Source organism: Narcine bancroftii, chromosome 5 (genome assembly GCF_036971445.1).
Source record: "Narcine bancroftii isolate sNarBan1 chromosome 5, sNarBan1.hap1, whole genome shotgun sequence".
NCBI classification, from domain to species: domain Eukaryota; kingdom Metazoa; phylum Chordata; class Chondrichthyes; order Torpediniformes; family Narcinidae; genus Narcine; species Narcine bancroftii.
In genome coordinates this window covers 61,566,333-61,581,716 of record NC_091473.1, presented here as the reverse complement: position 1 = coordinate 61,581,716, position 15,384 = coordinate 61,566,333, and the positions used below count along the sequence as shown (strand labels likewise).

Genomic DNA, 15,384 nt, shown 5'->3' with positions numbered 1-15,384 from the left:
TACTGTTGAAAAAGATTCTGTGAGTGTGTGGGTTTCAAAGACCTGATCCACCACCTCCATAAAGATGGGCATCAGGAGATCTTTGAATTGCCGATAAAATTCGGGGGGAACCCATCCTCCCCCCAGAGACTTGCCAGCTTGTAAAAGACTCGATGCTTTTCTTATTTCTTCTTCTCCGGATCTTCCTGACCTAAATTTGGTAACTCAAATTTTGACAGGAATTCATCTATTTTCTCAGGCTTCCCCAATGATTCTGATATGTACAATTTTTCAAAATCTCATCTGAAGGCTTCATTTATCTCCTTCGGCTTGTATGAGATCCTGTCATCCCCTGACTGGACTGCATTAATCGTTCCTGAGGCCTGCTCTGCCCTCGACTGCCAGGAAAGGACTTTATGGGCTCGTTCCCCCTTAATATGGCCTTCTCCTTTGCACATGTTTGGAGTGTGTTATATTTGAGTTTTTTGTTTGTCAAAGCTTGATATTTCTCTTCTGAGCCTGAGTTTTGAAAGTCTGCAGTCTCTTGCTCCAATTTCTCTACCTCTCTTAGATATTGCTTTTTAACTGCTTTTGTAAATCCAATTACTTGACCTCTCAGATATGCCCTAAGGGTGTCCCAAAGAAGGAATTTGTCCATAGTCAAGTTACAGTTGGCCTCACAGAGCATATCTATCTGTGTGTTCGAATAAAGCTACAAAGCTCTGGCTTCTTCAACAGCAATGTATTAAGGCACCATCTGTACGCTGTCTCCTGTTTTTCTGGCATTGCAATTGTCAATGTCAAGGGGGAATGGTTTGACAAAACTCTCTGTACTCAATTTCCATGATCCTACCCCCTATTTGGGTAGTTTTAGCTGCATGACTTGAGTTACTCTTTTCAATAACTTATCCAAGACTAGATCCAAACAAAAATTGAAAATCCCCCCCACCAGGATGTTTTCTCGTTCCTCCATCAATTTCAAGAAAATATCTTGTATAAATTTTTTATCATCCCAATTAAGGGCATACATTTTCAGTAAGGTCCAGGATTCGGAGTATACCTGACAGGGCACCATCAGAGTGTGAGAGCTGTGTCAAGGGAGCATGGCCACCTAGACAGGAATAATAACGATAATAAAGGTAGGATGGAGATTAGGGTAAAAGGTAGAAAAGAGAATATATGTGAGGGTCATTCTCTGAAATGCATATATTTTAATGCAAAAAGCATAGTGAACAAGGTAGATGAGCTTAGAGCATGGACAGATACTTGGGGTCATGATATTGTGGCAATTAGTGAGACCTGGCTACAGGAGGGGCAGGACTGGCAACTTAAAATTCCAGGATACATTTGTTTTAGATGTGATAGATCAGGGGGTAAAAAAAAAAGGGGGAGGAGTTGCTCTGCTTGTTAAGGAGGACATTACTGCAGTGAGGTGGCAGGATGGTCTGGAGGGATCGTCCAGTGAGGCTGTTTGGGTGGAATTGAGGGGTGAAGGAGGCATGAGGGTGCTAATAGGGGTGTATTACCGACCACCAAATGGGCCAAGAAAATTAGAGGAAAAAATTTGGAGGGAGATAACGTATATGTGTGAGAATCATAAGGTAGTGATCATGGGAGATTTAACTTCCCTCACATTGATTGGGATACCCATACAGTTAGAGGGCTGGATGGGCTAGAGTTCGTTAAATGTGTTCGATTGTTTTCTAAATCAATTAGTAGAAGAACCGACTCGGGACGGTGTAATACTGGATCTCCTGTTAGGGAACGAGCTAGGTCAGGTATCGGACATTAATGTTGGAGAACAAATTGGGTCTAGTGATCATAACTCAGTTAGTTTTAGGGTAGTTTTAGGGAAGAGCAAGGAGGGGCCTAAAGTTGAGGTTCTGGATTGGAAAAGAGCAAATTTCAAAGGAATAAAAAGGGATTTGGGGAGTATTGAGTGGGACAGGATATTTTCAGGTAAGGATGTAAATGAAAAATGGAGGATATTCAAAAAAGAAATTTTGAGGGTACAGAGTAGACATGTCCCAGTGAGGATCAAAGGAAAGGCTGGAAGTCATAAGGAGGCTTGGTTTTCGAGGAATATTGGAAATTTGGTTAGGAGAAAAAGGGAGGTGTACAAGAGGTATAAAGAGCAGGGAGGCTGAGAATTTGAAGGAGGACTACAAGGAGTGTAGAAGGAATCTTAAGAAAGAAATTAGAAAGGCCAAAAAAAGGCACGAAGAGGCTTTAGCAGACAGAGTAAAAATAAATCGAAAGGGTTTCTATAGGTACATTAAAAGTAAAAGATTAGTGAGGGATAAAATTGGACCCCTTGTAGATAGTGAGGGTAGGCTGAGTGAGAAGTCAGAGGAAATGGGGGAAATTTTGAATGATTTCTTTGCCTCGGTATTCACTAGGAAAAAAAATATTGAACCAGTTGAAGTAAATAAAAATAGCGGGGAGGTCATGAAGCATATAAGGATAACTGAGGAGGTAGTGATGGCTGTGTTGAAAAAGATAAAGGTGGATAAATCTCCGGGACCGGACAAAATATTCCCAAGGACACTCAGGGAGGCTTGTGGACAGATAGTGGGGCCATTAACAGAGATATTTAGGAAGTCACTGGCCACGGGGGTAGTGCCAAAGGATTGGAGGGTGGTGCATGTGGTTCCTCTGTTTAAGAAAGGGTCCAAATGTAAACCTGGGAATTATAGGCTCGCGAGTCTGACGTCTGTGGTGGGCAAGTTGATGGAAAGTGTTCTGAGGGATGGTATTTACAAATATTTGGAGGTACAGGGATTGATAGGGAGTAATCAGCATGGTTTTGTCAGGGGTAGATCATGCTTGACAAACCTGATTGAGTTTTTCGAGGGGGTTACAAAAAAGGTTGATGAAGGGAAAGCTGTGGATGTTGTCTATTTAGACTTTAGTAAAGCTTTTGACAAAGTTCCCCACAGGAGGTTAGGGAAAAAAGGTGGAGGCATTAGGTATAAATAAGGAGGTAGTGAAATGGATTCAGCAATGGTTGGATGGGAGGTGTCAGAGAGTAGTGGTAGAAAATTGTTTGTCCAATTGGAGGCCGGTGACTAGTGGAGTTCCTCAGGGATCGGTCCTGGGTCCACTATTGTTTGTTATATATATTAACGATCTGGAAGTAGGGGTGGAGAATTGGATAAGCAAGTTTGTGGATGATACAAAGATTGGTGGTGTTATGGACAGTGAGGAAGATTACCGTAGATTAAAAGGTGATTTAGGAAGGCTGGAGGTGTGGGCTGAGAAATGGCTGAGGAAATTTAATACAGATAAGTGTGAGGTGTTACATTTTGGAAAGGCAAATCTAAATAGGTCATATGCATTAAATGGTAGGCTATTGAGATGTGCAGAGCAACAAAGGGATTTAGGAGTGATGGCAAATAGTACCCTCAAGGCTGATACTCAGGTAGATGGTGTGGTGAAGAAGGGATTTGGAATGTTGGCCTTCAAAAATCGGAGTATTGAATTCAAGAGTAGGGAGGTTATGATGAAATTGTACAAGGCATTGGTGAGGCCAAATTTGGAGTACTGTGTACAGTTTTGGTCACCAAATTATAGGAAAGATATAAACAAAATAGAGAGAGTGCAGAGAAGGTTCACGAGAATGTTGACAGGATTTCAAGGTTTGAGTTACAGGGAAAGGTTGAGCAGACTAGGGCTTTTTTCTCTGGAGTGTAGAAGATTGAGGGGGGACTTGATAGAGGTGTTTAAGATGTTAAAAGGGACAGACAGAGTAAATGTGGATAGGCTTTTTCAATTAAGAGTGGGGGAGATTCAAACTAGAGGGCATGGTTTAAGATTGAAGGGGGAAAATTATAAGGGGAACATGAGGGGAAATTTCTTTATGCAAAGGGTGGTAGGGATGTGGAATGAGCTTCTGGCAGACGTGGTTGAGGCGGGATCATTGGTTACATTTAAGGATAGACTGGATAGTTACATGGAGAGGAGAGGACTGGAGGGGTATGGACCGGGTGCTGGTCAGTGGGACTAGGAGGGTGGGAATTTGTTTCGGCATGGACTAGTAGGGCCGAACTGGCCTGTTCTGTGCTGTAAGTGCTTATATGGTTATATATCACAAACCTACCTGCTATCTCCATGACTACACTCTCCACCCTCACTGGAACATTTTTCCTTATCAAAATGGCCTCCCCTCCCTTGCCTTAGAATTAAAGGAGGACACTATTACCCGGCCCACCCATACTTTCTTCAGTTTTTGGTGTTCACACTCAATTAAGTATGTTCCTGAAGGAAAGCTTTATCCACTCCCAATTTTTTTATGTGTGCCAAGACACTCTCCTCACCATCACATTTAATCAGTTCACATTAAAACTAATGTATTTTATACAGTTGGTGATTGCCCCAGTGATTCGACCCACGATTTTGTGGCCCCCTTCCCCCATCACACTCCGTCCAATATCCATCCAATCCTTTGGACCAGCCCACCAGTTCCCCACTGAACCCCAAAAACAGGAACGAGAGAAAAAGGGCAAAGACAACTCATGGTTCAACAACAAATCCTAAACCTGCCCCCCCCCCCCCCCCCCCCAGTATCCTTCCCCCACCCCAGCGATCGTATCTCCCTCCAGTATTTGGTCTATATACTCTACACCTCTTCCCTTTCATCTTCCCCCTTTACCCACATCCCAGATCCTTTCCCATTTCTCATTTCCAACACATTTACATCAAACTGATATTTACACATACATCAAACTACATTCGATTTTGCAACAGTTGTTTACGGTAAGGTACATTAGTCCCCATTTTTATCTTGATTTTTCCCTGAGTGCTGGCAGTTCTTTTACAAATTGCTGTGCCTTTTCAAGCTCCTCAAAGACTGTCCTTTCCCCCCGGCAGTTCCACTTTCATAGTGGGGTCGAAGTCTTTTGACTGGTTCAAATTCTTTTCTGCGCTTTAAAAGCGCTACGATCAAGGTAGAAAATTATTTTATATCGCTTTAGTTCCATCACCCTCCCTGCCCCTACCTCTTACTCACACCGGCTGCGGCCATCCCCCAAATTTTCTCTCTGACCTGGTGACACAACAGCTTTACCAGGATGGAACAGGGTTTCTGCCCAGGGCCCGGTTTTGGAAGGGGTGACCCACGTGTACCATCTCACCCAATGTGCCTCTGCCCAGCACTTCAGGGATCCAACTCTGAAAAAAGCCCACAGGGTCCTTCCCCTCGATGCCCTCCACTAGCTCCTCTATTTTATATAATTTCTTCGGCTATAACTTTCCAGGGCTTCCAACTTTCCCCATATACACTCCCTCTCCATCACCAACACATCCAATTCATCTTCCACCCACTCTGTCCTCTACCTCTGCAATTCTCTGTGTTAGGCCAGAGAGGGCACTCTGCATCTTGTCCAGATTTTTAGCCATGTTCTTGGCTCTCCTCTTCACTACCTGGGACAGTCTCTCTTCAATGAGTCCCATGGCCTCCAGTACATCATACAAGGAGGGCTCTGAGCCCTCCTTCTCCCTTTGCCTTACCACAAAGTCCTTCCCAAGCCTCCTGGCATCCTCCATTTTCTCTACTGCCACCTCCATCACAGTCCTTGACGTCACCACTCCTGTCATTACCATTTGCCATGCCGCCCAGCCCAACACTGGATCGCCCGCAGCTTCCCCACTTGACACATTCCCCGTGCTTCCCAGCCGCTTAGTCCCTTTGCTGCTGCAACACTCTGGAATGCTGCATGGGGCTTTTACTGTCTGTTTGCCGGTTTGGTGTAGCATCACTTCCCCTCCCCAGATCAGTCTTACCTTGGCCTCACCACTCCTGTGGGACAGGCTGCATGGGCTGTACCTCCATTCCCACGTCATCCTCCACAGCAGGCCTCGAGGTGGCACTACCATTTTTTTTGATACAAGGAACCTCAGATCGATCCCCTGGTGTTGGAGCTGATTCTTTGATGGTTTTTCGGCAGTTTTTTTTTGCCATCTTCCTGCTGCTGACATCTTCCAACACCACTGGTGAGTATTTTGATTATTACTTTAATGTTTTTCTTGATTTTTCTTATGAATCTGGGATCTCTGGGATTTCGCCTCCTCTCACTCTCCTCGCATCAAATGACCACAGAAATTGAAAACTTGGTTGAAAGGTGGATCAACAACAACCTCGCACTCAATGTCACCAAAACTAAGGAGGTGATTGTTAATGTCAAGAAGGGAAAGCCAGAGCTATACAATCCAGTGATCGTTGGGGGATCAGAGATGGAGAGGGTGAGCAAATTTAAATACTTGGAAGTCACTATCTCAGAGGATCTTTCCTGGACCCAACAGACTAATGGCATCGTGAAGAAAGCACATCCATGCCTCTACTTCCTCAGGAGTTTGCAGAGATTTGGAATGACATCAGAAATGCAGGAAAATTTCTACAGAGGTGTGGAGAAAAGTGTGCTGACCAGCTGCATAACAGTCTGGTACGGGGACATCAATGCCCCTGAGCAATAAAGCCCTGCAAAAGGTAATGGACACAGCCCAGGACATCACAGGTAAAGCCTTCCCCACAATTGAGTACATCTACAGTGAACGCTGCCGTAGGAGAGCAGTAGCAAACATCCACACCATCCAGCACACGCTCTGTTCTCACTGCTGCCATCAGGAAAGTGGTAGAGGTGTCTCAAGACGCGCACCACCAGGTTCAGGAACAACTGCTACCCCTCAACATCAGACTCCTCAACAACAAACTCAATCAGGGACTCATTTAAGGACTTTTACTTGTAGACTTTATTGATTTTCTTTTGTTCTCTCTGTATTTCACAGTTAGTTTACATTCGTTATTTGTTTACATGTTTTTCGCTGTGTACAGTTTATTTTTTGCATTATCAATAGTGGTAATTCTGCCTGGCCCGCAGGAAAAGGGAAAAGTTGTATGTGATGTCATGTATGTACTCTGACAATAAATTGAAATCTGAAAGGATTCAAGGAAATAGAGAGAGCTGAGGATGCCAATGGGAGAAGAAGTGAGGGGGTGGGGCCAGGGGTTGATATTAATGCCATCCAGTTGGAGGGTGCCCAGACGGAAGATGAGGTGCAGTTCCTCCAATTTGTGGGTGGCTCAGTCTGGCACCATGGACAGGCATGTCAGCGAGGGAATGGGATGGGGAATTTAAAAGGGTGGCCACTGGGAAAACCATGCTATTGCAGCAGACAGAATCAAGGTACTCAACAAAGTGATCTTCAGTCTGCACCCAGTGTTTCCAATGTAGAGGAAACCACAAAGAGACCACCAGATGCAGTAGAGGACCCCCTGCGGATTCCCATGTGAAACAATAACACACACACACAGAACAAGTATTCATATATACAAATAAATAAATAAATGTGTGTTTAGTCAATATGAGTCTCAGATGGTTAGTGTGAGCAGTTCCATTGTTCGTTCACCATTCTCACTGCCTGTGGGAAGAAGCTGTTTCTCAGCCTGGTGGTACTGACTTTGATACTCCTGTATCTCTTCCCTGATGGGAGCAACTAAAAGATGCTGTGTGCAGGGTGGAAGGGGTCCTCAATGATTTTGTGCTCTCTCTTCTGATAACAATCCTGGGGGATAGGGGGAGGGGGGGAGGTGGCAAGGGAAGAGTGAGATGCCAGTGATCCTCTTTGCAACACTTACAGTCCTGTGGATTGACCTCCAATCCTTTTCTCTGCAGCAACCATACCACTCTGTGAGACAGCTGGTCAGGATGCTCTCAATAGAGCTCCAAAAGGATGACATTATGGTGGCTGGTAACCTTGCCCACTTTAGTCTTCTCAGGAAGTGCAGTCACTGTTATGCCTTCGTGATAAGTGAGGAGATATTGTGTCCAAGATAGGTCACAAGTTCAGTGGAATCCAAGAAACTTGGTGCTCTCTACTCTTTCAACTACAGAATTGTTGATGTGTAGTAAAAGGTGGTCGTTCCTGGTCCTACTGAAGTTCATGATCATCTCCTTCATATTGTCCATGTCGAGACTCAGGTTGTTACTCTCGCACCAAAGAACGCTACAGCACAGATAATAGGCCATTTGGCACTGACCATCATTCCACTAGTCCCATTGACCTCCCCCCATTCCATAACCCTCCAGATCTCTCCCATCCATGTATCTATCCAATTTATTATTAAAATTTAAGATCATGCCCACATTAACCACATCAGATGGCAGCTCATTCCACACTCCCCCCACTTTCTGAGTGAAGAACTTTCCCCTAATGTTCCCCCAAATCTTTCCCCTTTCAGCTCTCTTGAATTTATCTCCCCCAATCTAAGTGGAAAAAGCCTACTCACATCCACTCTGTCTATACTTCTCATAATCTTGTAAACCTTGATCAAATCTCCCTCCTTCTTCTTTGCTCCAAGGACTAAAGTCCTAACCTGTTTAATCTTTCCCTGTAACTCAAATTCTGAATATCCTAGTAAATCTCTGCACTCTTTCAATCTTATTGATATCCTTCCTATAGCTAGGCAACCAAAACTGCACAAAATACTCCAAATTAGGCCTCACCAATGTCTTAAACAACAACATAACATCCCAACTCCTATACTCAATACTTCGATTTATAAAGGTTAAGATGCCAAAAGCTTTCTTTACAACATTGTCCACCTGTGAGGCCACCTTCAGGGAACAATGTACCTGTATCCCCAGGTCTCTTTGCTCCTCAGCACTCTTCAGTATCCTACCATTTACTGTGCATGCCCTACCTTGGTTTCCCTTCCAAAATGCAACACCTCACACTTGTCTGCTTTAAACTCCATCTGTCATTTTCTGGCCCATTCTCCCAGTTGATCCAAATCCCGCTGCTTTGAAAATCTTCCTCGCTGTCCACAATGTCTCTAAATCTTTGTGTCATCAGCAAACTTTCTGATTGAATTTACCACATTATCATCCAGAACATTGATATAGACAACAAAAAACAATGGTCCCAACACAGATTCCTGAGGCACCACTAGTCATAGGGCTCCAGTCTGAGGGGCAACTACCACTCCCTGTTTTCTCCCACACAGCGAATTTCAAATCCAGTTCACAACCGCTCCATAGATACCTAGTGTCTTAACCTTTTTTTTAAAAAATATTTTATTTATAGGTTTTCAAACTCAAACAATTTCCAGTAGTCAATCATGGATTACATTTATCCATTATATACAAAATTCCCCGTCAAGTCCGAGCCAATCCTCCCACCCCCATCCCCAATATTCAACAGACTACAGTTACGCAGAACATTCAAGATGCCCACAACAAAGGTAGGGAACACATTAGGGATTTGTCACCGCCTGACAGCCAGCACCTTGACCACACATGTCAAACTCAGGCCCGCGGGCCAAATTTGGCCCGTGATATAATTATATTTGGCCCGCAAGATCATATCAAATATGCATTAGAGCTGGCCCGCGGGCCGCCGCGCCAGTATAGCGCATGCACAGCTAATACTACAAATCCCAGAATGCTTTGCAAATGCGTTGGCGCCGGCCCATCAGCCCGCTAATCGCCCCCACCTCCTCTCTTTACTTTCATTAGCATCTGCGACCTGTCGCCTCACTCACGTGTAATAAACTCCTTACGAAAAATGGCCAAACCAAAGACAGAAAACAGGACCTTTCAAGACAGGTGGGAGGCAGACTATATGTTCATCATTTTAAAAGACAAACCTGTTTGTCATTGAAGCAAGTTGTTATTTTTTTGATTTGTTGGCTTGTGAAAAAAAATACATTTAAAAGGAGCTTAAAGGCTATAGAGAAATATTATTTATTGAATATTTTATTTCTCATTTGTTAATGCTTCTTCTGGAAAGAGTTTAACCAAAACTATTATTAAACATTTATTTTAATAACAAAAAGTTTAACATTACATATGTTGAAAGAAGAGAAAACATGCAGATGTTGTTGAAAATGTTCAATAAATATTTAGTTTGGCCCACGACTTAGTCCAAGTTTTTAATTTTGGCCCTCTGTGAATTTGAGTTTGACACCCCTGACCTAGACTGTCTTTTCTTGACTTTACTTGATTGGCTTGGAATGGACCCCCCAGTAGAAGGATAGATGGGGAAGGCAGGGCAGCAAGATATGCAGATCCACACAACATCTATGGTCCTATGAAATTTAAATACGGATGCCAAATTTTTAGAAAAAAATTATATTTTTTCCTTAAGTTGTAGGTAATTTTCTCTAGGGGAACACAACTTTGCATTTCTGTGTTCCAGTGCACAATTCCCAAGTGGGAGTCAGATTTCCAGGTAACTGCTAAGCACTTCTTGGCCACTGCCAATGCGATCATTACAAATTGGATTTGGAATTTGATGTCTTAACCTTCTGAACTAACCTCCCATGTGGGACCTTGTCAAAGGCTTTACTAAAGTCCATGTAGACAACATCCATAGACTTGCCTTCATCCACCTTCTTGGTAACCTCCTCTAAAAACTCTACAAGATTAATTAAACATGAACTACCACACTCAAAGCCATGCTAACTGTCCTTAATCAGTCCATGGCTCAGAACTCCTTCCAATAATTTACCTACTACTGATGTCAGGCTCACCAGCCTATAATTACCTGGTCTATTTTTGGAGCCCTTTAAACAACAGAACAAGATGAGGTACCCTCCAATCCTCTGGCACTTCACCCGTTACTAAGGACATTTAAAAAATGTCTGCCAGGGCCCCTGCAATTTCTACACTAGTCTCCCTCAAGGTGCGAGGGAAAATCATATCCAACCTGGGGGATTTATCTACTTTATTCACTGTAAAGCACCAAGCACCTCCTCCTTAATCTCTAGTTGTTCCACACTACCTGTATCCCCAGGTCTTTGCTCCTCAGCACTCTTCAGTATCCTACCATTTACTGTGCATGCCCTACCTTGGTTTCCCTTCCAAAATGCAATACCTCATACTTGTCTGCTTTAAACTCCATCTACCATTTTCTGGCTCATTCTCCCAGTTGATCCAAATCCCGCTGCTTTGAAAATCTCCACAATGTCTCTAAATCTTTGTCATCAGCAAACTTCCTGTTTGTTTCCCTTCCTTTCTTATTCATTATGCCACTTTCCTGAGTGCTAAAAATTGTTAAAGATCTCCTCCACACAGTTGATCACTCTGATCCTCTAGGAGAGCAATTTTGTCCTTTACTATCCTTTTAATATACTTATAGAAACCCTTCGGGTTTACCTTCACATTATCTGCCAAAGCAACCTTTTTTGCCTTCCTGATTTCCTTCTTCAGTATTTTCTTGCATCTTCTGCACTCTTCAAGTACCTCATTAGCTCTTGTTGCCTGTACTTGCTATACATCTTCCTCTTTTTCTTAACCAGATCACCAATCTCCCTTGAAAACCAGGGTTCCTTATACCTGTTAACTTTGTCTTTAACAGGAACATGCAAACTCTACACTCTCAAAATTTTGCCTTTGAAGGCTTTCCACTTACTGAACACATCCTTGTCAGAAAACAACTTATCCAAATCTAGATCCTTTCACATTTCAACAAAATTTGACATCTTCCAATTTAGAATCCCAACATGAAGACCAGACATATCCTTTTGCATAAATAACTTGAAACTAATGACATTATGGTCACTGGACCCAAAATGTTCGCCTACACATACATCTGTCACCTGACCTGTCTGGTTCCCTAATAGTAGATCAGTACTGCATCCTCTCTCGTTGGTATTTCTATGTATTGAATTAGAAAACTTTCTTGAACACATCTCACAAACTCCAAACCATTCAGCCCTTACACTGTATAGGAGTCCCAGTCAATATTTGGAATTTTAAAATCTACTATCACAACTTTCTGCTTCTTACATCAATCTGCTATCTCTCTACAGATTTGCTCCTCCAACCCTCTCTATTGGGCAGTCCATAATACAATCCTATCAATGTGGCCACACCTTTCCCATTCCTCAACTCCACCCATATGGTTTCTGTAGACAACCCCTCCTGATTGCCCTGACTTTGCACAGCTGAGATATTTTGCTTGACTAGCAATGCCATTTCTCCCCCTTCCATCCCCTCTATCATGTCTGAAGCAACAGAACCATGGAAAATTAAGCTGCTGGTCCTGCCTCTCATGTAATCAAGTCTCACTAATAACAATCATCACAAGATTTTCCTCATCTTCTCTGTAGTGTGACTCATTGTTGTTGCTGATGAGACCAACTCCTGCAGACTTGATGATGCTGTTGAGCTGGATCTGGCAAAGCAGTCGTGGGTCAGTAGCGTGAACAGGAGTGGGCTGAGCACACAGCCCTGAGGTGCATCAGTGCTCAGCGTGATGGTGTTTAACATTCTGCTACTGACCTGGCCAGACTGTGGTCATCCTCAAGAATCTTTTCTGCATCCTTTCCAGGTTAAATGATATCTTTCCCATAGCTGGGTGTCTAGTGATGCTCCCAATGTGGTCTCACCAATTTCTTGTACTGTTGTCACATGATGTCCCAGTTCCTGGACTCAGTGCCCTGACCAATTAAGGCAAGTGTGCCAAATGCCTTCTTCATCTCCTCAGAGTTTTTCCAGTACTTTTGTGAATTGCCCTAGACACCAGCATCTGCAGATTTATGTTTCACACCTTCTTTGCCACCCTACCTCCCTGTATTGCCACTTTCATTGGACTACATCTGTGTACCCAAGTCTCTTTGTTCTACAATACTCCCCAAGGCCCTACCATACACCGTGCCTTGGTTTAATCTCGCAAAGTGCAACACCTTGTACATTTCCACATTTAATGCCACCTGGCATTCCTTGGCCCACTCCCCAGATTATTGTGATTCTGTTGTATTCTCACATGATCTTCTTCACTGTCTACTGCACCACCAATAGTTGGGCCATCCTTAAACTTACCAAGCAGGCTAACAACATTCTTATCCATTTATGAACTACTGAGGTACACCAGTGGTAAGAGGCCTCCATCACTTACTCCAAGCCAATTTTGTACTTAATTGGCTGGCTTACCTCATGTGATCTGACCTTCTATTTGGGGACCTTGTCAGAGCCCTTGGTAAAGTCCATGTAGACAACAATCTTGCTCTGCCCTCATCAACCTTCTTGATCACCTCTTCAATTAATTCAACCAAATGTGTGAGACAAAATTCCCATACATGAAGTCAGGCTGTGTATCCCTTATCAGTTTCTTTCCTTTCCAAATGCTGGTCCATATGTCTGTCAGAATCTCCTTCAGTAACTTTCCCTCTGATTAAGTCACCTGCTTATGGTTCCCTACCTTAAAGGCAGATTAGCCACCCTCCAGTCTTCAGGAACTCACCAGTGGCTAAAAATATTAATATCTGTACCTGGCCCCCTGCAATTCCTTCCCCAGGGCTCGCATTGTCCTTGGAAACAGTTGGTCAGATCCAAGAGCCAACCACTTTAATTCCACACAATGATACATTATGGCCTCATGCGCTGACAAATTGAAGCTACTGAGCTATTGGAGGAACACCATCTACAACTCAGTTTCTGCACTCTCCAACCAGATGACATCAATAGCGACCTCTGATTTCCAGTAATCCCTCCCCCAGTCTCCCCTCCCCCTTCCCTTCCTTCAACTATCAGAGATATTGTTCTTCGCTCTCTGCCCTCTCCAATTTCTCAGCTTTTAAAATTGAGATGTACAGCACGATAACAGGCCCTTCCAGCCCATAAGGTTGTGTCCCCCCAAAAAAACACCAATTAGCCCATAACCTCTAGGTGTAAGGGTGGAAGGAAACAGGTGTGCCCAGAGAAACACATGCAGTACATACAAGCCCCTTACAGCCAGCACCGCATTTGAACCCTGGTCGCTGGTGCTGCAATAGTGTGGCGCTATTCTTTTGTTCCCTCCAACAATATCCACTGATTACCTCTTACCCTGTGCTCCTCTCCCTACCCCTCCTCCACCAAATTTTCATTCAACCATCTGCCTGATTTCAACACTCCTGAAGAAGGGCTCAGGCCAAATCTTCAGCTGCCTTCAACTTCCTATTGGATGCTGTGTGACCTGCTGAATTTCTCCAACACCTCGGTTGTCTGCCCAGGGATTAATCCACCTTTATGTGTATCAGGCGCTTCAGCAACTCGTCTTCTGTGATGCACACAAGCTTCACTATGCTCTACCTTGAATTTCTTAGCTCCCATGAACTTCTATGCTGTATTTATAGATGAGAAATATTCATTAAGGGAGCCTATTCTCATCTAAGTTAATCTTTGCTCCAAATCTAGAATCTCCCTGTTCACTTTGCTGCCAGAACTAACTCATGTCTGCTTTTCCCTCTCCTGATTTCCCTTGTAAGTGGATTCCTACATCTGTTACACTCCTCTGGGGACTTGCTTGACCCCACCCCAATTACCTGATTAACATTAACTGAGACCAGAGTCTCAATACAATATGCCTCATCACCAGGGTTCCCTTCACTCTAACAGGAACATGCTGTTCTGAACTTTCCTCCATCTCACTTTTAAAAGGCTCCAACTTTGCCAGATTATCTGCAACCTTTCACAATCAAACTCTGCACAACCCCTTCCTCTGCCCTCACCCTTCCCCTCCCCAATTCCCTCCTCTCTCTTGTCCCCTCCCCTCATCCTTCCTCTGAGTCCCACCATCCCCTATTCCCCAATCCTGTCTGCCGCTGCTGGAGAGGAGAGGTTGGGAGATGAATAGGCTCTGAAGTGGCCGTGGGTTTCAGTGTGTAACTTGCACCTGCTCCCTTTTGGGAAAAGCTGGTGGGGGTAGGGGTCCCAGCACTTCGCATTCATCACATCCAGACCCCCCCCCCCCCCCCCCAGCCCTCCACACAGGCTTTGTGGAAATCTCAGCCATTCTGCCTCTCCCAGGACAGAACCCCTTTCAGATGCATGACAGGTTTTTACCCATTTACCTGGGAAGTTCAGGGCGAACCTCACTCCAGCCGTTTGAAGCGATATGGCGATAACTTTCTGAATCAGAGTAACTGTGGAGGTTGCTCACAACAGAGAGGTCAGCGGTAATGATGCTAAGTAGGAAGGTCGCTGGAGATTACAGAACTGTGCAAACATCCAAAGCAAACTACAGGCTGACTGAATCTTTGCAATAAACAAGTTTCAACCAGTGGTTAACCCTTGAATCCTGCTACTAGGAACTGTCCCACTCTGACATAGGGTAACAGAGGAGGGACTTCAGAAGGCAGGTGGATGGTGCTTGTGACTGTGGCCCTTGTCTCTGAGGGAGGGCTGCAGTATCTGTGTGTGTGTGTGTGGGGGAGTTAGGTGTTTCAGGTAAGGCTGAAGTTAGGTCTGGTGACTAAGGGTGTGGCAGGAGAGAGTTCTCCAAAATCCCCAGCTCATAGCAGCAGGCCAAATCAGTTGTGGTGTCTCACTGTGTCTTTCCCAACATTATAAAGAGGCAGCAAACACTGCCAGAGGAGCTCAGTGGGACGAGTAGCATCGGCAGGAGAGAAATTACAGCTGGCGT

The 15,384-nt window shown here is 44.1% G+C and overlaps 1 protein-coding gene across 1 annotated transcript in view; it reads right to left on the bottom strand.

Annotated features, from left to right (window-relative positions):
* The window catches only part of serpinc1 (serpin peptidase inhibitor, clade C (antithrombin), member 1), a 47,332-nt gene extending 32,363 nt beyond the window's left edge, over window positions 1–14,969 (bottom strand). Inside the window, exon 1 of the mRNA XM_069937554.1 lies at window positions 14,813–14,969. The gene's annotated coding sequence lies outside the window, so the exon portion shown is untranslated. The remainder of the gene's footprint in view (window positions 1–14,812) is intronic.
* Window positions 14,970–15,384: the final 415 nt, after the last annotated feature.